General features: G+C 52.4%; 1 pseudogene; it reads right to left on the reverse strand.

Moving 5' to 3' along the window:
* Positions 1-10,083: 10,083 nt before the first annotated feature.
* On the reverse strand, positions 10,084-23,443 carry LOC121167542 (annotated as a pseudogene).
* Between the last annotated feature and the right edge of the window lie 717 nt (positions 23,444-24,160).

The raw sequence follows: 24,160 nt of genomic DNA on the forward strand, positions 1-24,160 counted from the left end.
GCCCCCTGGGGACCACACTGAGCAGCACAGGGATGAGCAGGGCCCTTTGCTGGGCTGCACATCTCTGCCTCTCAGACACCCGGGCTAACTGTCCTGCCCTAAAGAACATGGGTCACCTAAACCCCATGTCCACACGTGCAGGGGACTATCCTAGGAAACAAGCCAGGCTCACCACTGTGGAAATGCCCAGATGCAGATCCCACAGAGAGCAGGCAGTGCATGCCCACCTGGGCCCTCAGCCCTGCCCTCCTCTCACTGTGGGTCACCAGGTTCAGGCAGATCCTCCCTCTGCTGACAGCACATGGAGTCATGGATTCCCCATTCTGGTCCCTCCCCTGATCCTCCTTCCCCAGAGTGCCCATGGCCCCACTCTCCTGAGCCCCCTCTCTCCTGCAGTTCTACCAGAGATGCCGCAAGGGAATCCCCAGCGAGGTGCGGGGGAGAGTGTGGAAAATGCTTTTGGATGTAGAAGCCAAGAAGGCCCAGAACCCGGGGACATTCGAGGTATGGCTGTGCCCTAAGCCCACAAACAACTGTCCAGCTCAGGCCTTAGCACCATTGACCCAATACCCAAAGGTGAATGGTCCTGCAATGGAGCCTGGGTGCCTCCTCATCCTGCTTTCATGTCTTGGCATCCTGCTCCTCAGACCCAGCCATGCCTGGCCACCTGTGCTTCTGACCAGGCCCTGCCCTTCTCCCTGTTGGGCACAGCTGGGCAGCTTGGCACAGGGCAGGCATTGAGCAGTGGCTATGTCGGTCCATGAAGGGCAGGAGGCTGCAGTGTGACACCCTGACCTTCCACAGGCTCTGTGCTATCTGGCCTGCCCTCACCGGGGCCTGCCTTCTCCTGGCCTTGCATCACCCAGCAATGCCCACATCTCAAGTGGCTGGTCCACTTGTCCCACTCAGCCGTCAGCAACTTGTGGGAGATGTGGGAGCAGGACCTGAGAGGGTTGGCAACAAGGGCCAACTGTCACCCTCCTGTGCTGCCATCAGGAAACAGGGCCCACTGGTGTAGCCAGCCCTATCCCCCACATCACCAACGCCAAGTCTTGAGTTGGTAGTTGTCCCTGAGAGCTGGGCTGGGAGCCATTCATCTCCCTGGGTCAGATCAAAGCCAAGGGCAGCTTCCACTGTCTGGATGGAGATGGGTTCTCCTGCAGGGGGCAGCACTGAGGCTGATGAGGCTGTGGCTGAGAGCCCAGTGGGGAGGAGCTGAGAGCTGGTTGGGGCTGCTGCCTGAGCAGTGCTGTGGGCAGGAGGGGACTTGGCAGAGGGACGTGGTCATGCCGCTGGCCTGATGCTGACCACAGTGGTCCCCTGTGCAGATGCTGAAAGAGCAGGCCCGAGTGCATTGTGATCAATTCCACCTGATTCACATTGCGGTGCAGAGGACATTCCCCAATCACCTGCATTTCAGAGAGCGCTATGGCATGAAGTAAGGCCTCTGGGCTGCTGGGGTCCGGGGGGGTTGGAAGGGGCCAGGGAGCGGGGGGTTGGGGGAGACTAGATGGAGTTCTAAAACACAGGGCATTTATGGGAAAAAAAATAGACCCATAGGCCTTATTTATACTGCATACACTTTCTAAAGACAGCATGGAGAGAATGAAAGGAGAGACTCAAGGGCAGATAACCTATTGCACTCACACCTCATCATGCTATGACTGCCAGCATGTGCAAAGAGCCCTTAGGTGCCATTGTCAACCAAGAGCAATGGACAGCCTGCCAGCACCCAGGGACACAGGCTCGGGGGAGGGTGGGGGGACACTGCATGAGAGCACAGGCAGTTCATGTCGTGCACAAGGGACGCAGGCTTAGTGCCTGCATCAACACGGCTGCCTGCTCTTGCTGCTCGAGTGGTGGAATGATCCAATCAGGACACTGTGGCCGTGAGTGTGGGACACAGGCACGGGGCTGGGTCATTGCTAGGAGGAAGGGGCAGAGGTCCTGCTGCTCAACAGCACCCCGGGCAGATGCTCACAGAGAGCCACATCCAGTTCCCATGGGAACACACCACACGCAGGCACACTTCCCCAACCACTGAGGAACCCAGTGCAAACAAGAACCGCCTACTCGGCTCTACTGCTGTGTTCACACTCAGGAAACATGGAGGTAGCCTGGGTGACGGTCACCTGGGAACGGCTCATCTGTGTGGTGTCTGATTCCTAGACAGGCATCAGAGATTCAGGGAGAGGCAGGAAGCCCAGGTCCCTCCTCTGCTGACCTGAGGGATCCCGGGCTTGTTCTGCCAAGTCAGGAGACAGAGCCTCAAGGCCGGCCTGTTGAGGCTGTGAGCCATTCAAGGACAGCTGAAAGAGGCCAAGGCCAGAGGCCAGGATGAGGCAAGGGTGGCACAGGCTGGTGGAGGGGGAGAGGTGCCAAAAGACTGCATGGGGAACTGCTGGGTGCAGGGACTGCCCCTCACATGGCTGCACTGGCTGTGGGTGGTGACTGTCTGAGGCATGGAACACCCTCGGACTGCACCTCGTCTGTGAGATGCTCAGCTGTGCCAAATGGAAAGGCAGCAGAAGGAAGGTCCGACTGCACACACTGCACCCCTGAGATGTGTGTGGGTCCTGGTGGGCAGCCCTCACCCAGACAGTGCAGAACCTGCAGTGGCCTGAGCAGGGCCCTGCTGCTGTGGCAGAGCAGTGGACTGGGCCCTCTGTGGGACTGGCAGGATGTGGTGGGTGGCAAGGAAACAGCGCCGCCTCCTCTCTCTTCCAGACAACGGGCCTTATTTGAAGTGCTGGCAGCCTATGCAATCTACAAGCCCGTGAGTATGCTCGAATACCTTTTGCAGGTTCTGTTCCTGGGCTGTCCATCCAGGGAGTCCCTTGTCCCAGAGAAGCAAGGTGGGCTTGTTGGGGGCTCTGTGATCCCCACTGGAGAGAGTAGGGTCAGGGTCCAGGCTCTGGACGCCACCTCGAGTTGTGGAAAGAGAAGGAGTGCCTTCCCCGTGATCTGCTCTCTGTGCCCCAGGAGCAGGCAGGGTGGAGGATGCTTCTCTGAGTACCTGCGTTCCACAAGGAGGATGGGTAAGCTGTGCCACTTTGCAGTGCTCATCACAGTCAATCCTGGGCAGTTTTGACGCTGTGGCCCCATCAGACACACGGCAGGTGCCATGGGACTGAATGCCATTCACACAGTTCCATGATCTCGCAAACCCACTCAGAGGTTTCCCATGTTGGGTGCAGCTGCTGGACACCTCGGGAGACCCCACCAAGGTCTGGGCACCCCATCCTCCTGACTCAGCCTCAGGAACACTGCCTGGTGCCTGAATGAGTGGTGGCCAGAAAGCATGGATTCACACTCCTGATGTGTCTGTTGTGTGCTCTGGTCCTGGCAGGCCTGAGCCCAGTGCTTCTTCCTTCTGTCTGAAGTGGTACCCACTAGGGCACCCCTAGAGGGCAGAGCTGCAGGGGCTGCCTTAGGGGTGCAGCCTGGATTCCCACAGCAGCCTGCCCCACCCTGAAATCTTGGGGTACACACATGTGCTTGCCTCTTGTCTCTCCCAGCCACTTCCTGAGCTGAGGCCCTGCAGGCTGTCTCCAGGAATGTGGGAATCTGGCACACGCTCCAGTTCTTAAAGCCCTGAGAGCCAAGGGCATGACAGGCCCAGGGTTCCCTCCTCCATCCTCCTACTCCCTTAGCAGGTGATCAACCCTCCCAGGGAGGTCACCCAACCCACCTGAGTTCATGCTGACACAATGTTCTGGGCTCTTGCAGGAGGCGGTTGGCTATGGCCAGGGCCTGAGTCACATCGTGGCTCTCTTCCTTATGTGGCTGGATCGAGGAGACGCGTTTTGGGCCCTGGTGCAGGTGATGGAGAAGGAAAAATATTCCATGTCTGGTAGGTAGATGGGAGAGGTGGGCCCTGTGCAGGCAAGTCCACTCCCGACACGCAGTCACGTGCCTGGGTCTGTGTCCTCACTGGCTTCTGGTGTGGAGGGAATCTCCCTTTGGAGAGTTCCTTAGAAGCCAGGGCTGGCAGAGGCCTCGTGTGCTGAGCCACACAGTGGCCTCCCATCACCCAAGGCCCTGCAGCTTTGCTCTGGCTGTCACCTGTGTGGGTACCTCCAGACCAATAGGTCCTGTCCATGTCCAAGTGACTCATGTCCACACTGGCCTCTGTGCCTCCCAAGGGTCTACCCAGACGCCCACCCACTGAACACTCCCGAAGGCAGCAGCCCCACTAGGCAACCCCGCGTCCCCCAACTCATGCACGCGGGCATGGTCACGATGCACCGAGTCTGGCTGCAGCGTTTCCCACACTCACGTGGGACAGCCTGGATTGCATCCCACACAGTCCTGCACGCACCCACATGCTGAGGTTTCTCTCCCTGGCCATCTGTCCACCCACCTGTCCCCTGAGAGTCTCCTCTGGCCCTGCCTGTGGCTCTGCCGCCTTCCTGGGAAGGGGCTCTGATCCCAGGGCTGGGGCTGATCCTACTCAGGGCTCTACAAACTGGGATCACCAATGCTGGAGACACTCCTGGAGCACCTGGGACACATCGTGCACCGCACACTCCCGACTCTCGGAAAACACCTGGTGAGTGAGCGCTCCTTGCTCTGGCCCAGGGCCCTGCTCACATGGAGGGAGTGCCACCAAATCTCCAGCCTTTGTTTATTCGGGGCTGATCTCCCTAGGCTGTGCATGGTTCCCTGGGTCTGTGGCAGTGTGGGTGTTATGTTTGCCTCCCAGCACTTGGTGCCTGTGCTTTGCAAAGATGTAAGGGGGATGCTGCCAAGAGCCTGTGTGGCTGTGAGGTGCAGATGCAGCAGCTGCCGGGCTCCCTGCACCCAGTGGCTCTGCTAAGGGGCTCCAAGTAGGGGAGTTGCAGGCCTGCTCCCAGTCCTTAGCGCCCTCTGCTTTTTTCTCAGAAGAAGCAAGGAGTGAGGCTGAGTGACACCATGGCCCGCTGGTTTACCCACTGTTTTCTGGATGAGGTAAGTGTCCGCAGGAATCCCTCACCCAGGGAATCTGCTGGCCCAGGGCCTGGCTAATCCTCCCACTCATACATGCTGTCCACAGCAGGGCTGAGCTCGCCCACCTCAGCAGACCCGGGAGGGACCCTGCTCTACACAGGGAGACCCTGCCCTGCAGGCGGTGGCCCGGGAAGATGCTGAGTCTCCCAGCCAGCAGGGAGGGACAGGTGCCCTGGGCACACTGCAGCAGAAGCCTGAGCAATCCCTGAGCCTGCAGGAGCAGGCAGGAGATGCCCAAGGCCTGGGCAGCCTCCACAGGGTGGAGCTGTGCTGTGGCCTCACTGCTGGGTTGGACACAGGGCCCTGTTGTCACACACAGGTCACAGTGGCACCTGCCTTCCCATGTCCTCCAACACACACAGAGCCCTCTCCATGCCCCCATGGCTCTGTCTGTGCTGGCCAGGCCTCAGCCCTCCTCTCTCTGGGCTTGCATGCTCACATGTGGCTGACAGACGTGGCCCCAGCAGCTAGCCAGAGGAGTCCCCACCTAGGAGCCTATGGCATCATGTGAGGCAGCTTCCGGGGTCTGCAGCTGTGCTGGGGCATGGGCCCTGCCCCCTACAGCCCATGGGGGTCCTGCTCAGGCCTGGATGGGTGGGGTCCTCTCATGCCTGCTCTTCCTAGGTGCCGTTCCCCTGGCCCTGAGGCTATGGGATACCTTTATCCTGGAAGGGGCACAGGTGCTCAGCACCATGGGCTATGTGGTGTTGAAATTGAACCAAAGTAAGTGCTCAGGGCTGGGAGGCCAGAGTGCCAGGGGAGAGGAGCTGGGGTCCCCTGGTGATGCCCAGGGAACAGGGCTTTGGGTGGGGATGAGGAGGCCTGGGAAGCCCTGGTACGTGGGGAGGGCTCTGAGAATGCCCCTGGGATACCCCCATCAGTCCAGCACAGTCCACAGGGGGCCATCAGCAGGATCCTTCCCCAGCAGTGTGGCCCTGCCCAGTCCCTTCCATGCTTGGCTTGTCACCCACGGGTTCCCAGGGCAGCAGCTGGCAGCTATTAGTGCAGGGACAGGGCTTGGAGCAGCCGTGGCTGCTGGGCCATCCCTGTGGTCCCTCCTGTCTGACACCCACCCTCTTGCCTAGAGCGCCTGCTCAAGATGACCGGAAGTCACCTCAGGGTGACCCTTAAAGAAAACTGGGACCTGGATGATGATGCTGTCATCAAGCAGCTGCAGGCCTGCAAGCTTGAGCTGGCTAAGCGAAAGTGCCTGCTGCCTCCCGCAGGTGGGCCCTGCCCAGGACTCAGGCGGATCTCCGTTGGGGTGTCAGCAGTGGGAGGACCTGGCAGTGGGGCATTCTACCTCCTCCTCATGCCCTGTGTTCCCCTGCTCCTCGGTTCTGTTAGAGAAGCTTCTGATCACAAGGCCTGGCTGGGCCTCGGGCAGCTTCCAGATGTGCCCATGTGGGAGGGTGCAGGGGCTCTCCTACCCCCACAGAGGCACCTCCCCACCTGGAAGGCTCAGTCTCCCTGACTCCACATGTGGGCACAGGACTGAATGTCCTTGAGCACAACCAGAGTGCGGCTGAGTGTGGCATTACAGCCTCAGCTGGGCCAAGGCCTCTGAGGGCTCCTGGTGTGATGGGAGTCCCTGTGTCTGCTCACAGCTGCTGCTGGAGATGGCCGGGGAGCCTGGGTCAGCCATGCGGCACAGAGCTGGTTTGTCCCAGCTGGAGGATACAGAGTGTGCCCAGGGCAGGCCTGTGCAGGAACTGGCAAGGCCCAGCTGTGCCTCCCAGCGGGTGCCTTCCCTGTGTCCGTGTGCAGCAGAGATGGTGATGGCTGAATTGTCCAGCACCCGGGGTTCATGTTGTGCTCAGGTGGCAGAGGCCCAAGGACTGGGAGCACAGAGCCTGCCCTGCCCTCTGTGAAGGAGAGCATGCCCTGTCCCCCAGGGCTGCCTGGGACTGCAACTCTGCCCAACATGCTGTCTCTTCCCACCAACACTGGAGCATTCAGATTCATTGTGGCCATTTAGGGGACTCAGATGCTCCTAGGTCAGCCATTCCCATGATGGGGCACACAGAAGCAGGGGTTAGGTGTCAGGGGCACCCCTGGATCCTCAGTGGATGCCAAGTGTGCCCTGAAATGAGCCTGAGAGGAAGAGCGCTCAGGGCCCGTGCACATCTAGGGGGCATCCAGGGAGCCATCCAGGGGATCCAGAAGTGTCCCTGCCACAGCCCTGGCCCAGGCCGCGCACAGCCAGTTTCAGGGTCAGCAGCCTGGAGGGTGTTCTCATGTCAGCCCTGGTATTGGGGACCCGAAGGGTGAGGTATGGGCGATTCACCCTGCAGGCCACATGGCGCCTGTGGAGAAGCAAACCTGCTCTATTTTCCTTTCAGCAAAGCCCAGTGAGGCATGCAGCAAGGGCCATGGGCAGGGCCACGTCCCTGAGAGGCCTGCTGCTGCCCCCACAGCCCTGCAGGACAGGGAGACAGCTCAGGACCCCAGGCCGCTGTGCCAGCGCCCTGAGTCTCCAGCTTCCCTGGCCAAGACTAGCTTTTCAGAAACACTCAGCGTCTGTGTCGTTTCGCTAGAAGATACAGACAAGGAGGACAACTCTACGGACGAAGACATCTTTGAGGACCTTGAGCAAGACACCCCAGTGCTGGCTTGCGGGACTGCACGTGGGCCCAGCCCTGCCAGGGCCCCATGGAGCGTATGGCACGGAGGAAGGCTGCTCCGGTGGTGGAGTCTGCCGAATCTCCCAGTGCCTGTGCATGGCACAGACGGCCCGGCCCCAGAGCTGGGCAGCCAGGAGGGCCCACGGGCCCCTTCCCTGCATTACCTCAAGCCTGTTGGCCCAGGGCCCAGGCAGGCCATATGGGTTCCAGTAACAGGGCTGAAGACGGCTTCATGCCAGGACCTGCACCAGTCTCTCCTGGAGCGTGGTGACACTGATGGACTGTTGCCTCCCCGAGCCTCACTGATGGGAGAACAGCCCCGCCTGCACTCCCTAGCTGGAGACCTCTTTGCTGGCCCCTCCCAACTCCTCTTGGTTGACTAGGCACATGAGTCCAGGCACTGAGCCTGGAGCTCTGGGGCTGTGCCCCCTTGTGCCCTCCTGAAGGAACTCTCAGGACTTCTCACCCTCTTGATGCGCAATTAAATTGTTTGTTTGGAATGCATTTGGTCCTATTTTGTGCCCCCAGAGCCCAGCTGTAGCAGTTTTCCCAGGTTCTTTTTTTTTTTAAGATATATTTATTCATTGGAAAATCAGATATACAGAGAGGAGGAGAGACAGAGAGGAAGATCTGTCCGTGCGATGATTCATTCCCCAAGTGAGTGTAACGGCCGATGCTATGCTGATCCGAAGCCAGGATCCAGGAACTTCTTCCGGGTCTCCCACACCGGTGCAGGGTTCCAAGGTTGGGCCGTCCTCGACTGCTTTCCCAGGCCACAAGCAGGGAGCTGGACGGGAAGTGGAGCTGCCGGGATTAGAACTGGTGCCCATATGGAATCCCGGCGCCTTCAAGGTGAGGACTTTAGCCGCTGCCATGCTGCAGGGCCCTTCCCCAGGTTCCTATTGAGTGGTCAGAAACTCCAAGCCCTCAGCCACAGGCAGAGACCTGCTGACCCCAGGGGGCTGCACTGCACTGCTGGGGAAGAGCTGCTATGGGCATGGGTGCGCGTGCCGGCCATGCTTATCCCAGGTCAGACCCTGAGATGGTGGTGCCAGGAGTTCAAGGTCACAGGAGGAGCTCACCCAGGGGAAGGGACTGCCAGCGTCCCTCAGCACACAGGTTTCTGAAAGGGCTCTGGTGGCTGGGTTAGAACACCTGTTGGTTTGTGTGAGATGTGGGGCTGGGGACAGAACGACCCTGCAGTTGCATGCACCAGTATGTGTGTAGGCTGATGGGGGTGACTGAACTGAACCCCACACTAGCTGGTGCATCACAAGGGTCAAGTCTGAGGTCAGCCTGGGTTTCTTTGTGGACTTCTCAAGTAGACTCCTAGACTCAGGTCCTGGCGACAGGGAAACACAGGCTGTGTGGTCTGACCTTGGGGTGCATGTATGGGGACTGGCCCTCAGTTGCTGATGCCCATGTGTTGGACCGCATGCCCAGCTGTGTACACAGGGATCATGGCAGCTGGCTCAACTAGGCCAGCAGGGGACATTGACTGCCTTGCCAGAGGATGGAGAGCGGGACAGGTTGACCCACTCTCCTGGCCAAGCTGTGCAGCATGTCCCTGGGGCTGCCCATGCACTGAAGTGGACTTGGTCATGTGAAAGACCTCAGACAGATTTTCTCAACCATTGAACAGTGATCCCCAAAGTTCTCAAAACCATCAAGGCAGTCCAGTGGCACCCTTGAGATACTCTTCCCCACTTTGAGGTCACTAAGGTGTCATCCAATGATGGCCTCCAACCATGGATGTTGATATAGTTTGACAACAAGAAGCACACAGAAGAAAAAAAAGTACTGCACCATGGGTCCCATTCCCACCCACCTTCTCTGTACCTGACCTTTGCACCCTAGTCAGAGGTCCAGTGCAAATACCAGTGTGTGTGTGTGAGCTGATGAGGGTGATGGCTTGAGTAAGACCCCACACTTACTTGCACACAGGAGTCAGGTCTGGGGTCACCTCTGGTGATGTTTTTATTTGGACCCTCAACTGGCCCATTGGACTCAGAGCTCCAAACACGTGGAAATCACTGGAGCTTTGATGTGCTGATGGAGTGTATACATCAGAACTGGGTCTCCTCGCTCCTATGGCCTGTGAAGTGGACAACATGCCCAGACACACAGGAGGGATAGGACAACCAGGTCATTGAGGTCTACAGAGGACATCTAGCATCATGGAGGAGGCACAAATTGGAGAGCTCTCCCAGCCAAGCTTTGACAAGGAGTGTCTGGGTGAGTGGAGACGCTAAGGTGGGCTGTCAGCCAATGGACCTTGGAGGGATGTCCTCAACATTGGAACGACAGGATCAACATCATCTCAGAACTATCAAAGCATTGTAGCAGTGCCCTCAGAGCATGCTCCACACCAGGGACCCTGGGATGAGCCTGGGTGGCCTTCCCCCATGCCTGGATACCGCTGCAGTTGGGCTGCTCTGAGTGGCCCTCCACCCTTCTCTCACAACTTTGCCTAGAAGCAGGAAGAAAAAAGGGGATTGGAGGCAGTTGTCTCCTCCACATTGCCCCCAATTGCTTGACCCTTCTCATCCTCACGGATGGTCCACATGGGCACGTATCCCTGTAAAGGAGGTAAAAATTACTTTAGGGCCAAGCAAGATAGCCTAATGTTTAAGGTCTTGTCTTGAACATGCCAGGATCCCCTATGGGCACCGATTCTAATACCAGCAGCTCCACTTCCCACCCACCTCCCTGCTTGTGGCCTAGGAAAGCAGTCAAGGAAGGCAAAAAGCCTTGGGTCCCTGTACCTACATGGGAGTCACGGAAAAAATTCCTCACTCCTGGCTTCTGATCAGCGTAGCACAGGCCATTGTGGTCACTTGGGGAGTGAAACATCGGACAGAAGATCTTCCTCCCTGTCTCTCCTCCTCTCTGTACATCCTGTTTCCAACAAAATAAAACAAAACAAATCTTCAAAAAATTATAAGAACTGGTTATTGTTTAAACCTTCTTCCCCCCATAACAAAACAAAACAAAAAAAGAAACAAAAACCTTATTTCAAACTTTTGATCTGGGACCCACTTCTCAGACCCCTGCACTGTCCAAGACCCAAACACCAGGAACACACAGCCACATGCAGTGATAAATTTACCCTCACACCACCCCCCACCATTACACTTTGTACTCTTTCAGAAGCCACAATGGTACAGAAATGCAGCCATTTCAAATGGGTAAGACAAGGAGAGAGCAGTTGCCCAGTGGGTTTTCAGCAGTAGAAAGGAAAGAACCAAAATGGCCCTTGTCACTTTCTCCCTGTGGAGAAAAATATGGCCCTTCCCACTAACTCCCTTGTCTGCTCATCCAAAGCCACAGCAACATGAAACACGGGTGTCCAGCACTTGGCCAGAACCTGAAAGGGGCCCCGCGACCCTGCCACGCAGGCCACACCCACTGAAGGCAGGTCACAAACCCTCCCACCCCCCTCACCACCACCACCTGCTTCCTTCCCTAGAAGATTCCCAGAAATGGGACACGGGCAGCCAATCCCTCCCCAGGCTCTTCTGCAGGTCACTTGGAGGTCAGCATAGAGACGGCTACCACAGGAAACTGGCCCGGACCCTTAAGAAATGGTCCAAGGATCAAATGAGTGTAGCCTGCACTTGAAAGAAAGGAGAAGAGTAACCACACGTGGGAAAGAAGATGCCAAGATCCAGGACAAGCAGGTGGAGCCTACCGCCGCCCAGAAAGCCTGAAAGCGTCCTTTGCTGGGAGAGGCTGGAGCTGGGGCAAGCCTGGCACATGGAACCTCCCCTCTTAACCCCCAACCCCACCTCCACCATTCTCTACCCACCCACCCCCAAAAAGACCACAGGTCTGTACAATCCAGGTGTTTGTTCACTTTGAGAGTCATCTGGAAGGCAGCTTCGAAACCGACGATCTTTCCAGAAGCATTGTCCAGACTGAAGAGGTTGGCAGAGCTGCGGATGTGCCAGCGTGTGGGGTTCTGCAGAGCCCTCCCAGCCCAACGCCTTTCAAGTCTCAAGGGAGGGTGACCTGCACTGCCTGGGGGCTCTGGCAGCAGGGGGACTGGGCGCAGAAGCAGTCCCTGAGCTCCCTGTTGAACAGGAAGCACAGGATGGGGTTGATGCCAGCCTGTGCAAGGTGAGCCACAGTGAGGCCATCAGGTTGGCCCGGACACTTCTCAGTCTTGAACTCCTCCAGCACAAGGAGGCTGTGATCGTCACGATCAGGCCTTGCCATCAGGATCCCCATGAGCACGGGTGGCATAAGTCCACGGCCAAACCCCACTGTTCAGTTGGCAGCTGCTGGGCCAGAGGCACTGGGCCGTGGAAGTCCACAGGTGGGTTACAGCGGCTACTAGGCGCACAGGCCACGTTTTGCAGTGATCACGGATGAAGAAATGCAGGTGGAGGTAGACTAGGTGTGTGGCACCCAGCATCATGCTGAATAACAGCCAGGAAGCCGAGCGTCTGAAGTGCCATGAGGCCTCTGATCCAGGGCACATGGCGTGTGCTCCTTATCTCCACCGCGGTCCAGCGTCGGCAGGAAGACTACGGGCAGTACCAGTGCCAGCTGGCCAGGCGCTCAGCATGGAAGTGTTGTTGGGCCATGACCAGGTAGCGGGTGACGCCCACCCCGAGCAGCCGGAAGAGGACCTGGAAGCAGAAGAGCCCGGCCAGGAAGGTGAGCAGCCTGCAGCCCAGCGCGCCCAGCAGGGTCCCCGGGGTGGAAGCGGCCAGGCGCGCAGCCAGCAGGACTGGCAGGAGGCAGGAGAGCTCGCACAGCCCTCTGCCAGCACAGGTGCAGCAGCAGGCAGTGAGGGCACATGCAGGCTGAGCTCCCACAGGCGAGCAGTGCCAGCAGCCCGTGACCCGCCAGGCTCGCGCACAGCAGCAGGCTGAGCATGGCCAGCTCGAGACCCAGCGCCGCTGACCATTGAGCTGGCGCTCGCCATCGCGGCGTCTCCTGGCGTGCGCAACACCCTGGGGCTGACCTCGACCTGGGGACTCTCTCTGGCCGCCCTGCCCGCGCTCAGGTGCCACTGCTGCAGCAGCCGCCGGCGCGTGGGCGCTGGGCGACCACCCAGCAGGAGCACCCTGCATTCTCCTCCTCCTCCATGCTGCTGTCCTGCCGCAGCAGAGCCCCCTCACCTCCGCCAGAGTGCGCAGAGAGGCCCCGAAGATGCTGTATGAAACGGTGTCAATGGAGTGTGCATCCTGAGGCTGCTAGTTTGCATATCTGATGTTGTGACAGCGCTTTAGGTTGCAAACAGCTGATTAAAATGTGAGTCTGGGCCCGGTGGTGTGGCTTAGTGGCTCTAGTCCTTGCCTTGATCATGACAGGATCCCATATGAGCGCTGGTTCTAATCCAGGCATCACCATTTCCCATCCAGCTCCCTGCTTGTGACCTGGAAAGCAGTGGAGGATGGCCCAAAGACTTGGAACCCTGCACCTGTGAGGGAGACCCAGAAAGAAGTTCCTGGCTCCTGGCTCCAATTGACACAGCACCAACCGTTGTGCTCACTTGGGGAGTGAATCATCGGATGGAGGATCTTCCTCTCTATCTCTCCTCCTCTCTATATAACTGACTTTATAATAAAAATGAATGCGTCTACAAAAAATAAAGTGTGACTCTGTGTTTTGATTTGTATTTCTGTGTAACCTGATGGACAAGCTTCCCAGAGCTGAAACAAGAATAGAGGGGGTGGCATGGGAGCTCACCAGGCTCATCTTTCACCTGCAGGTGCTGGCATCCCATGTGCTCCCTGGGTCATGTCCCAGATGCTGCACTTTGCACCCAGCTTCCTGCTTGTGGGAAAGCAGTGGAGGATAGCCCAGGTCCTTGTGCACCTGCACCCACATGGGAGACCTGGATGAAGTTCCTGGCTCTGCATGGGCTCAGCTCCGGGCATTGTGGCCATTTTGGAAGTGAACCAACCTCACAAGATCTCTGTGCTTCTCTCCTTCTCCTCTCTGTGAATCGGCTGGGGTCTGATGATTCACTCCCCAAGTGACCACAACGGCCTGTGCTGTGCCTATCCAAAGCCAGGAGCCAGGAACTTCTTTTAGGTGTACCACACAGGTGCAGGGATCAAAGGCTTTGGGCCATTCATGACTGCTTTCCTAGGCTACAAGCAGGTAGCTGGATGGAAAGTTGAGCTGCCAGGATTAGAACCAGTGCCCATATGGGATCCTGGCATGTTCAAGGTGAGGATTTTAGTTGCTAGGCCACTGTGTTGGGTCAACATTTATGTTTATTTTTATTGGAAAGGCAGAGTCAAAGAGAGAAGGAGAGACAGAGACAAAGATCTTCCATCCACTGGATCACTCCCCAAGTGGCTACAACAGCTAGAGCTGAGCTGAGCTGAGCTGAAGCCAGCAGCCAGGAGTTTGTTCTGCATCTCCCATGAGATTGCCGGATTCCAAAGCTTTGTGCCACCCACTACTGGATTCTTAGGCCGCCAGCAGGAAGCTGAATGGGAAGTGGAGCAGCCAGGACAGAAATCAGTGCCCACAGGGGATCCTGTTATTTGTAAGGTTGGATTTTAGCCACTGAGCCCTCGTGCTGGGCCCAAGGCAGGGTCTTTTGTCTCATCCATCTGCTACCCCCACTTCCTTTCCCTCCCACCCAGAGGCTTGTATGTGTCTGCAATCCATCCACCTATGTAACATCTAAAAATAAATACATATCCAATAAAATAATGAAAGCCTCAAGATGAATAGAGGATTGTGATTTTGTAGAGGCTGGGAGGGATGGGAGGCATAGAGGCATTTTGGATTATAAATATCAGATCAGAATCAGATTGAAAGAATAAGTCCCTAGTGCTATTGCAGAGTGGGAACAGTTTAGTTCACAATCACCTCTATGAAATTCATGAGCAGAAACTAGAGCTCTAAGCCTGGAACCAGAAACTCTCGTCAAAGGGAAAATCACCGTTTCCTCTGATTTGATCTGTCAGTGCTGCTGTGTGCATGAACTGACATGTCCCACAGCAGCCCATCAACACAGGCATTGTTACTATTCCGCAGAGCCCAACTTGGACTGAACATATGTCTAGGTGTGATGTATGTGTCACATTGAAGCGAAAGCTTCATGAGTGTCTAGAGTGTGACAGAGTAGAGCCACACTGGGTGTGACATTTAAGATGTTTCACTGTTCTGAATGCTAATCTCATCCTCTGTAATGCAGAAGTCATTAGATGACAGCACAGAATGCGAAACACAAGTAAAAATAAATCAAAATGTGCTGAGCAGCTGTGTATCAGGAACTGTATTGTGTGCTATTCCCTGTGTTATTGTGCTCACAAAAGCTGCCTCAAACATTTCATCACTGTAGTATTTAAATATCACACTTCATAGTATCTGCTTTCACATGATGAGAGCTGGCTCTTCTGACAGCAATTTAAACCCAGCTCTAGTGTATTGAAACCAAAACTTTTTGTTTAGATACAGAAATATCTTCATTCTTACCTCCTTGATCAATCAAGGCCATGCTGTGTCCTCTAAGATCAAGAAACCCTCACTGCTTTAACATCATATCCAAGGAATTTGCTTTGCTGTGCTTTGTACAATATAGGCTTTCCGTGATAACAATGGAAGAAATGACCATGTTAAAGCTAACGTGCCTAAGTAACAACAGTACAGGACTCGGGATAACGGAGAGAACATGACACTTTACTGAAAGGGAAGTCAATTCAAGTAACCAAACAATGAGATATTTGAAAGAAGAGTAATTGGAGAAAGTGCAAGGGCAGAGAATTGTTGAAACTCAATTCAAGTGGCAGACGATGACTTAGGAAAAACCAGCAACATCTCTCTCTCATCACAGTCTTCAGATGTAGTAGATTGATGGAACACAGATGTTTGGTAGGATGCTTAGCAAAATGCAGCAGCAGTTCTCATATCCAGGCAAATCAGAAAGGAGGGTTGACTCAAGCTGAGCAGCAAAGAACCATGGAAATCAGCCACAGACTAAATGTAACCCAAAGCCAAAGCCCACAGCCTCACTCAGGATTGCTTGTTCTCGGTTTGGCTGTTTTAGATGTAGTGTGTTTTCCTGAATGTCAGTATAGAGCTTGGATTGGTGTGACACAGACAGATGTTTATCCCTAGGTCAGTCCCAGAAGCCAAGTGGAGAAGAACAGCCCTCACTCTGTGGACGGCTCACTTGCCCATGGACAGAGCTGCAATGGAGGGATTTGTATGAAAGCAGAGGGGAAAGCTGGGAGGCAGCTAAAAGCAAGTCAACTGCAGTCCACCTCTCGTCTCCGATGAGTTCACACACAGGCTCATTTACTCTTCTCATACACACAGTGATGAGGAAGGAAGGAAGGAACACGTGATCAATCAATTCAAGTAACCAAATGTATGTATCCCCACAGATGCCCAATGGTGATTCTGCAGTCTCAAGTAGCATTAATTGTAAATGTGTAAAAGCTAAAACATCATTTGAAAGTTGAGTATTTCCCATTTCTAGTCCACTCTATACCTTAGTGCAGGTGAGGAGTGACACTTTTTCTGTGTGAACACACAAAGCGAAATAAGAAGGAATAGCAGGCAAATAAAATATGCAATGAGGTTTTCCAAAAAAGGTTTAGCTTTTACAATCCTAGGTGTCTGAGCTTGAAATGGAAACATGGTTGGAGGGACACATGCTTGGACTTAGATTTGAGTTCCATCCACTGTGACTGCAGAAGCAGCACCTGTTCACCTACGTGTGCGTTGCTCAGGAGAGCCAAGGAGTAGCTTTGAGTTGCTGTTAGTTTTATTCATGTATCATCTGATTTCTCTCATCTGATAATCACAAATGTGACCCTTTATTTGTGGGTGTCTTCATGTGCTCGCTTTGGCAGCACATAGACTAATACTGGAACTATATTTGTAGTTGTCTTCAAATGATATGTGGTATATGTGATGGAATGGGTCAAACTTGGACATGACAGTAGGTGCATGGTATATCTGGTAGAGATGATTCTGAGATTTGATACACACTTGGTGTGTTTTTCTGGAGTTAGTAAATGCTAGTGCTTGTGCGTGCAAGTGTGTGTGTGTGTGTGTGTGTATTCACACATGGTATAATGTGTAGCACAGCTCAGCGAGTACAGGCCTGGCTCCTATCTTTGCTCCTGCTGAGAGAGTAGACAGAGTGTCGTAGGAAGTACACATGAGCGCTCAAGTCATGCAGCTCTGAAAGGCTGCAGACACTGTGAATGTGGCCACATCAGAGAAAGCCTAGCTAAGAAACTCAGTTCTCTCCAAATGCAAGGGTTTTCTTCAGGTTAGCATAGTCCCAGGGCTAGTTAAGATAGGTGTCCTGTGAGTGTGTGAAAGGTATTCAAGGGATTAGTCAGTAACAGGTTAGGCCTGAAGGACTGTTTGCAAGGGGGATGATATAAGATGTACCCATGTAATGAGACTACAGAAAGGAAAAGAGGCACAGGGCGTGAGAAGTGCAGTGAAAAGAACAGTTTAAAGAAAGGAGAGAGAGACACAGCTTTGAGTGTCTCGGATGGTTGATGACGTGTTCCATCCCTCCGCTGTGAGTGCAGAAGCAGCACTTGTTCCCCTGTGTGTGCGTTGCTCAGGAGAGCCAAGGACGAGCTGCGAGTTGCCCTTGCTTTCACCCATATAGCATCTGATTTCCCTCTTCTGATCAGAAACCTTGTTCCCCTCACCAGATAATGTACAGATAAGAATATTAGGAGGAATGTGAGATAAGGTCTGTGCTAAAAATGATGCAGAAACATGTATCAAATTGTTGCTGAAGAACACTCAAAGAGTAAATGGAACTCAGTGATTGGATGTTACATCTGTGTCTTTCAGGTCCTAGATGATTTTGCTTTCTGCATCAAGCACATAGTGATGTGCCTGTGGGTGAGGGGAGAAGGGGAGGTAGTGAAGGTGAGGACAGAGAGCAGTGTCTGTTCTGGGGCATGAGCTTATGTGCCAGGTGTTCAAGCACACATGAAATGAAATGGTCTTAAGGTAGAGGACTCAATGGGAAGATAAACAAGCATATCCTAAATGTTCAGTGAGGTGAGCGATCTCCATCCCAAATTCCTGCTGAGCTGTTACCAGGATTCTGCAAATGTAAAGTTCACTTCCCATGATCTTCATCTACGATGTCCTATGTGTCCAGTTGTGCCTCCACAAGGCATGTCTGAGATGTTATCAATTGTGCCCTGGCCTCCTGCGGGGTGGGCAGGCAGAGACCTCAGGAAGATGTTCTTCCAGAGTACCTAGGGGCTTCGGATGCCTGGGTATTCTCCTTACTGTTGGCACCACAGTTTCACCAACACATTGCGGAGTAGCTGTGAAGGATCTTTTGCTTCTTTCTGGAGACCAGCCCTCACTTGATGCTGTCAGGGCCGTGAAGAAGGCTGTCTTAGATGGTGCAGGCCAGTGAGCCTGTGGCACTACAAGAGAATCAAAACAAGAAGACGGTCAGTTCTCTGAGGAAGGCAGTCTGAGTTAGTGCAGTGACTAGGAGTTAGCCTCACTCAGAACTCCCAACCTCATCAGGAAATTCAAGACTCTTTCTAGCTCCCATTCTACCAGCAGCTTTCAGAGTCAGGACCAAAAGCCCTCCGTTGACAACCAGCTAACCCAATACACATTTGTTGCAGTACAAAGCTGGTTTTGCAAACTCTTTGCAGTGGTGTTTGCATTCCAAGTGTCTTCGCTGCTGTTTCATGACAGAATACTTCATTCTGTAACAGAAAGTATCTATAAGCATTGTGAAGATGAATACATGCGCCCCCACCCCCAGGATGAAAATCATGAACAAAGCTGCCTGGCAAAGAGCCCCTCTGCCTGTCTGTCCTCTGACCCTGCTCACACTGAGCAAAGAAGCTTCATTCTTCAATCAGCTTATGTCATGGAAAACAAACAAATAAAGATCCTACATGTGCTTGGTCTTGGAGGGGTCGTGGTTTCTTACTCAGCTCCTCCTGGGCATGAACATCTGAGAGCAGAGCCTGAGGCCTGACCTTCATGGAGAGGGCCTGGCCCATCCTTGGTGCACACATGCACGCTTCCTCAGGGTCAGAGAGCCTTCTGGCCTGTCCTGCTCCTTACACAAGGGGGCCAAGGACCACTGCTAGAGGGGGTGTGACTCCTCTGAAGCTTGGATCATCTCAGAAGGAGAGTGCAGGCTGCTCTGTTTTACTGAGCTGCTAAAATAGCCTTTGCTCCAGTTCGCTGGCAGGACCTGGACAGGACATTGGCCCCAGTGTTGTCAACCAAGCAGATATCCTACTGATCCCACTTGTCTCAAACCAGGACTGCTGAGTGTTTGGGGATGCTGTCCTACCTGTTAACTCTCACCTGCTTTAATTGCAGACCACAGCAGTCTGTACTTCAGGGAGTGAGTTTCCTCTCACCTGGGCTGGTGGTAACTTGAGGGTTTTGCTACCGTTGGGAGGGCGATGGTCTTCGTGTCAGGGTCTGCCTTCTTTTCTTTCTGGCTGTAGAGAATTGCAGATGCCATCCCCCAGGGTTCCATGGTCCTGTGGGTCACTAGGTGGTGGGTGTGTGCAATCAAAGCAGGTCTTCTGGTGCTTGGAGTGGATGCAGCTGTGTCAGCACAGTGAGGCTGCTGCCTGTCCTCTCGCTCACGGGCCGAAAGCACTTTGCTTATTTGCTTGATGTTTTCCTCATGTATAAACATTTCTGCCTTGCATACATAGGTGTACTCTGCCTGGTTTTTCTGTGTTCTCCTTTTCTTTGCCTTCTTGTTTATTCTTTTTTTGATTTCATCCAGGCAAAGGCCAGATGAAAAATGCGGCAGCTGAAGCCCTCCTTGACTCCATTCCGCACGTGATCCTCCAGGATGTCCAGGCTGGGGAACACTCGGCAGCAGGCCATGCATTTAAAGCCATGCTCTGGCCACAAGAGCCACTCAGGTGTCTTCACTCTGGGCCTCTCCTCCAGGGCTAGGAGCTCCGCTGGGTCATCATCCTCGAAATTGTCTTCATGGACTGTGTCTACATCGGCCTCACTGTTGAGGATCATATCTTCTGTAAGTACAGAAGAAGAGCTGGCCTCCGAAGGGACTTTGCCAATGTAGCTCAGTTCTTGCACTCTCGCCCTCTTCTTGGGAGGCAGCAAGCCTTCCTGTGTGTCAGACACAGTGCTGGCCTCTCTCTGCCTTTTCACATACATGTAATATATTTTTATGACCCGCTCCTTTCTCATATGTAATTCATCTGAGCAGGGCTCATTTGCTAGGTGGACATGGAAACACATGTCATTCCAGGTGGTGGTGGTTGTCTGTTCCTCATCCTTGGGCAAAGGCCCATCCAATGGTCTACCACAGACATCTTCCTTCTGGCTTTGATGCATTTCTAAGAAGGAAAGTTTCAACCATTAGAAAACGTGATTAAGTTTGCATAAAGGTGTAGTGTTTCTGGGGCACTCAGAGTATCCCTGCCCATGGGATGTGTGTGACGGATGTGTGCACAAATGTGATGCTTCACTTGGAGGTTTTGTCAAATGACATTTCCTGTATGTGATGGATTGGGTAAGGCAACAACAGGCGATGGTATATCTGGTGGAGATGATTCTGTGTTCTGGTTCTGTGCTGAAGGACTGTGCTCTTTCTTGGGAACACATTGTCTGTTTGTCCCACCCCAAGGCTTCAGTCTTACTCTTTCCTGAAGTTCTTTTGTGTAACTGAAGTAAGTGTGAGGTAATTAGGGGGTGTCCTGGGCAGCTCCACTGAATATCCTGGGTAAGTTCAGGCACTCCATTTGCATCTGCCTTACCTTCTTCATCAGAATTTCTGGATGTGCTTGAAGAGGAGACTGATTTGGAGCTGGAATCACTGTCTCCTGGTGCCTGGCTGCAGGTTTCAATCTCCACGACCTCACATGGCTCAGGCACATCTTGTTGAAGCAGCTGGAAGTCTGAGAAGGAAATTACAAGAAAACACATTGTGTCATGGCTTTCTCTGTGTCTATTCTACAAGGAGCATCCCGAGTGGTTGTTTTGCTTCAGGCATTACTGTCTCCTCCCTGTCCACCACCCACCATGGCACTTGCTCTCACACTTAGCTGAACCATGCAAATTGCTACCGAGAAGAGAAGTTGTTAAAATTGTGTATGTGGTAGACATGAGTAGGATTGAGTATCTCTGATGTGACATTGCTGAGGATGTTCACAGAATACTGAAAAGTGGGAACCATGCCCAAACAGAAGATGCAGTGAGTTAATCAAGCCTGATATCCATGATGAGCTTCCCTCTCCTTGGGAGAAATTGTGTATGGGAAAGCCATGGAGTACACGTTTTCTAGAAATCGCTCCTATTTACTTTACAGAGAAGTGTGGTTGCTGGGGAGAAGCAGTAGAACATGTGGGCAGGTGTTCAGTTTGCTGGGAGTTTACGATCTCATTCTGTACACACCTGCAGTGCTCACAGCCTCCCCCACAGATGTCCCGGATCAACTGCGGTGCCTCTGTACAGAGGGGCTGTGTCCTGTTCTTGGAGGAATAGCCACTCTTTGTCATTCCCTCAAGGCCTCAATATTAGTCTTTCTTTGGGAAGCAGCTGCTCATATTTGAGGGAAAGGAAGCCAATCAGGGTTGGCCTATGCAGCTCACTTGAACTTGATGATCAAGTGCACACATTCATTTTATTTGACCCACTAGCTTCAGTACAAGCATGCTTATATGTAGAGTGTTTTAGTGTTCAAACACACACTTGCCCACCTCAGAGCACAGAGTTTGTTCCTTTTCTTCATTTCTCTGATTTTATGTTTGCTGGCTAGAGTTACTCCACTAATGGTTCTACATTTTTCTTGTCACCTTAATCTTTAAAAATGTAGATAACCTCTCTTGACAGTACTACAGTTCATCTTGGAAACTGCACCTTATACATATATTGCTGTCATTGAGTTTCTCTGAGAAATGTTGATCAACTTAGTGGCTACAGATCTGCTCCCCCTCCCGTTGTCCTGATTTATCTGACCTTGAGCATCCTGCCTCCTTACCAACATCATAAGGCGTGCACACACTGGAGTCACGGGTGTAGCACTGCAACTTGCCAGATGGATCTTCTTCCTCTTGGACCAGGATCTTGTCATCCAAAACGCTCCCAGGTGGTGACTCCCTCTTCTGTAAATCTGTGATTGATGGAGAATGGAATAACAGTCATTCGATGAACAATGTGTTTCTTTCATTTCTTTAACTTATACATATTCTGAATATCACATGCTAAGGATTGAGAACAGTCATACTTATAAGTTCAGGAAATAAAGTTTATATATTGTTGACCACATTAGCACTCCTATGACTGGAGCATCTCTCCTGTTTTTGGGGTGCTGGTGTGACTCAATTCTGATGGCTCATAAAGTATCGTATGGAGAAAATCTGCCCACTTGACCTGCACATAAACCCTGAATTCTTCTAGAGAAAAGAAATAGATCAATCATGTATTAAGTACCATTGCCTAATTTCTAATGACATTTTTGAGAGTCAAATAATCACAATGGGTAGACAGCATGTAAACAAATATATTCAATATCACACTTCTGTCCCTCTTACTCATGCATCTTATGCATGTATAGTTGTGTGTACAGCATCTAAGTTATGACCCTTGCTCTACATGTCTCATTGTTTACACTCAATGACATCTTTTAATATGCACTAATCTTAGTGAAGTTGAAATAAAGTCATCTTTCACTCTTCAGACCCTCTCAAAGTGAGCCTCAGAATATGGAAAACCTTAAATTCTGTTGAAAATAGCAGATACTTCTATGTTACATGAATTCTAGTTTTGAATGTTGCAGTTGGCACCAATCTGCCACTGCCCCCACTGAGCAGTTGCCCTGTCTAATGAGTTGTTTGTTTTTGGTTAGGTTCCATGGTAACCATAACTGCCAATTGCCTATATTTCCAGAAAGAGTCAAACCCACTTTCCATGTAATCAATATGACTTAATGGGACTACGTATGGTTGTGTCCTCTTTCACTTAAGATTTATTCACCCTTATTGGATGGACAGATCCACAGAGAGGAGGGACAGAAAGATCTTCTATCTACTGGTTCATTCTGCAAGTGGCCACAACAGCCAGAGCTGAGCCAATCTGAAGCCAGGAGATTCTTTCAGGTCTCCCATGTGGGTCCCAAGGCTTTGGGTTATCCTCCACTACCCTTCCAGGGCACAAACAGGGAACCGGATGGGAAGTGGAGCAGCTGGGACACAAACCAGCACCTATATGGGATCCTAGTGTTCACACGGTGAGCATGTAGCCACTGAGCATCATGCTGGGCCCACCCTATCTGATTGCTTACATTAACCAAGGAGATCCACATTCACATCTGCACAGACTAAACAAATATTTGTTCCTATTCCTTAGTAAACAATCAATTCTTTCTGAGCTTATGCTCTTCCTTAGACATCTTTTTTATGCCCTAGTAAGGAACACATTTTATATGCTTGTACTTATCCATAACCATCTGAAAAACATTTATCTTGAAATGAGAGTTACAAAGAAACAGAGATCTTTTATGCATCAGTTCACTCCCCAGTTGGCTGCCAATGGCCAAACTCAGGCCAGGCTGAACTTTGTGTCAACAACGTAGACCGTGTCCTGGGTCACCTGAAAGCCAGCTGGGCTCTCAGAAGGAGCCATGAATAGACAGCTGCTCCTCACTCCCTGCTTCCTCGCGTCACTGTCCCAGTCGCCTGCCTTGACTGTTCTCTCCACTACTACCAGGGACCTACTCTTGCTCCCTTGGAGGGCATTCTTGGTTACCACATTCCCAAGGGTCTCCTCCACATACCTCTTGGTTTCTTTACAGCTGGAGGACTGTACTCACGCTCCAGATGTTTCCTTTTCTCTCTCTGCTCCATGGTTCAACTCTTTAAAGAGTTACTCAAAAAAGCTAAACTTTCTACCTGTAACTCTACTGTCAGGTAGTTGATGGTATCAAGAAAAGACTGAATATGAAAATCCGAGGACACCAAATCACAGGAGACGCTCGCGGCTCCCAAGCACTGTCCTGCCTGGTACGCAGTCCGGCAGCAGGACTGTTATGATTCAAATCACAACGAAGACCTCGGAATTCTAGGATGTCCTGGTGACATCACTCAGCCCAGGGGGCTCAGCCAGTATTTAAAGGTATAGACACAGGTGGTGGCCTATGTTGACTGAATTTGTCCCAATGTCACTCTGTTGTGAACTGATTCTTCAGGCCTCGTTTTGAAACAAGGACTTGTAGGAGAGAGAGGACTTGTATGAGACAAGGAAAACTATACCTTGCACATAAGAAAATTGCAGGTGTCAATCTCCCCAAAGCAAGAATATACAAGAATGAAATAAGTTCCCTACATTTCACCACAACCAAAATCAACACGAGATGGATCAAGAAACCTAAACGTAATGTTTGAAAAAAAATTCTATGAAACATATGCAGATAGCATTCCATGACACCCGCGACGTCAACAAAATTTTTTATAGAAAATTTCCTTAGTACAGGCAGAAAAAAAAGAAGAAAATTAGGATATTTTAAAACTCATCAGTTACTGAAGCAAATAAAAAAAATAGTAGAGTGAAGAATAACTTGAAAA

This window comes from Ochotona curzoniae, unplaced genomic scaffold, assembly GCF_017591425.1.
Source record: "Ochotona curzoniae isolate NIBS_2020 unplaced genomic scaffold, NIBS_Ocur_1.0 patch386, whole genome shotgun sequence".
In the NCBI taxonomy this organism is placed as follows: domain Eukaryota; kingdom Metazoa; phylum Chordata; class Mammalia; order Lagomorpha; family Ochotonidae; genus Ochotona; species Ochotona curzoniae.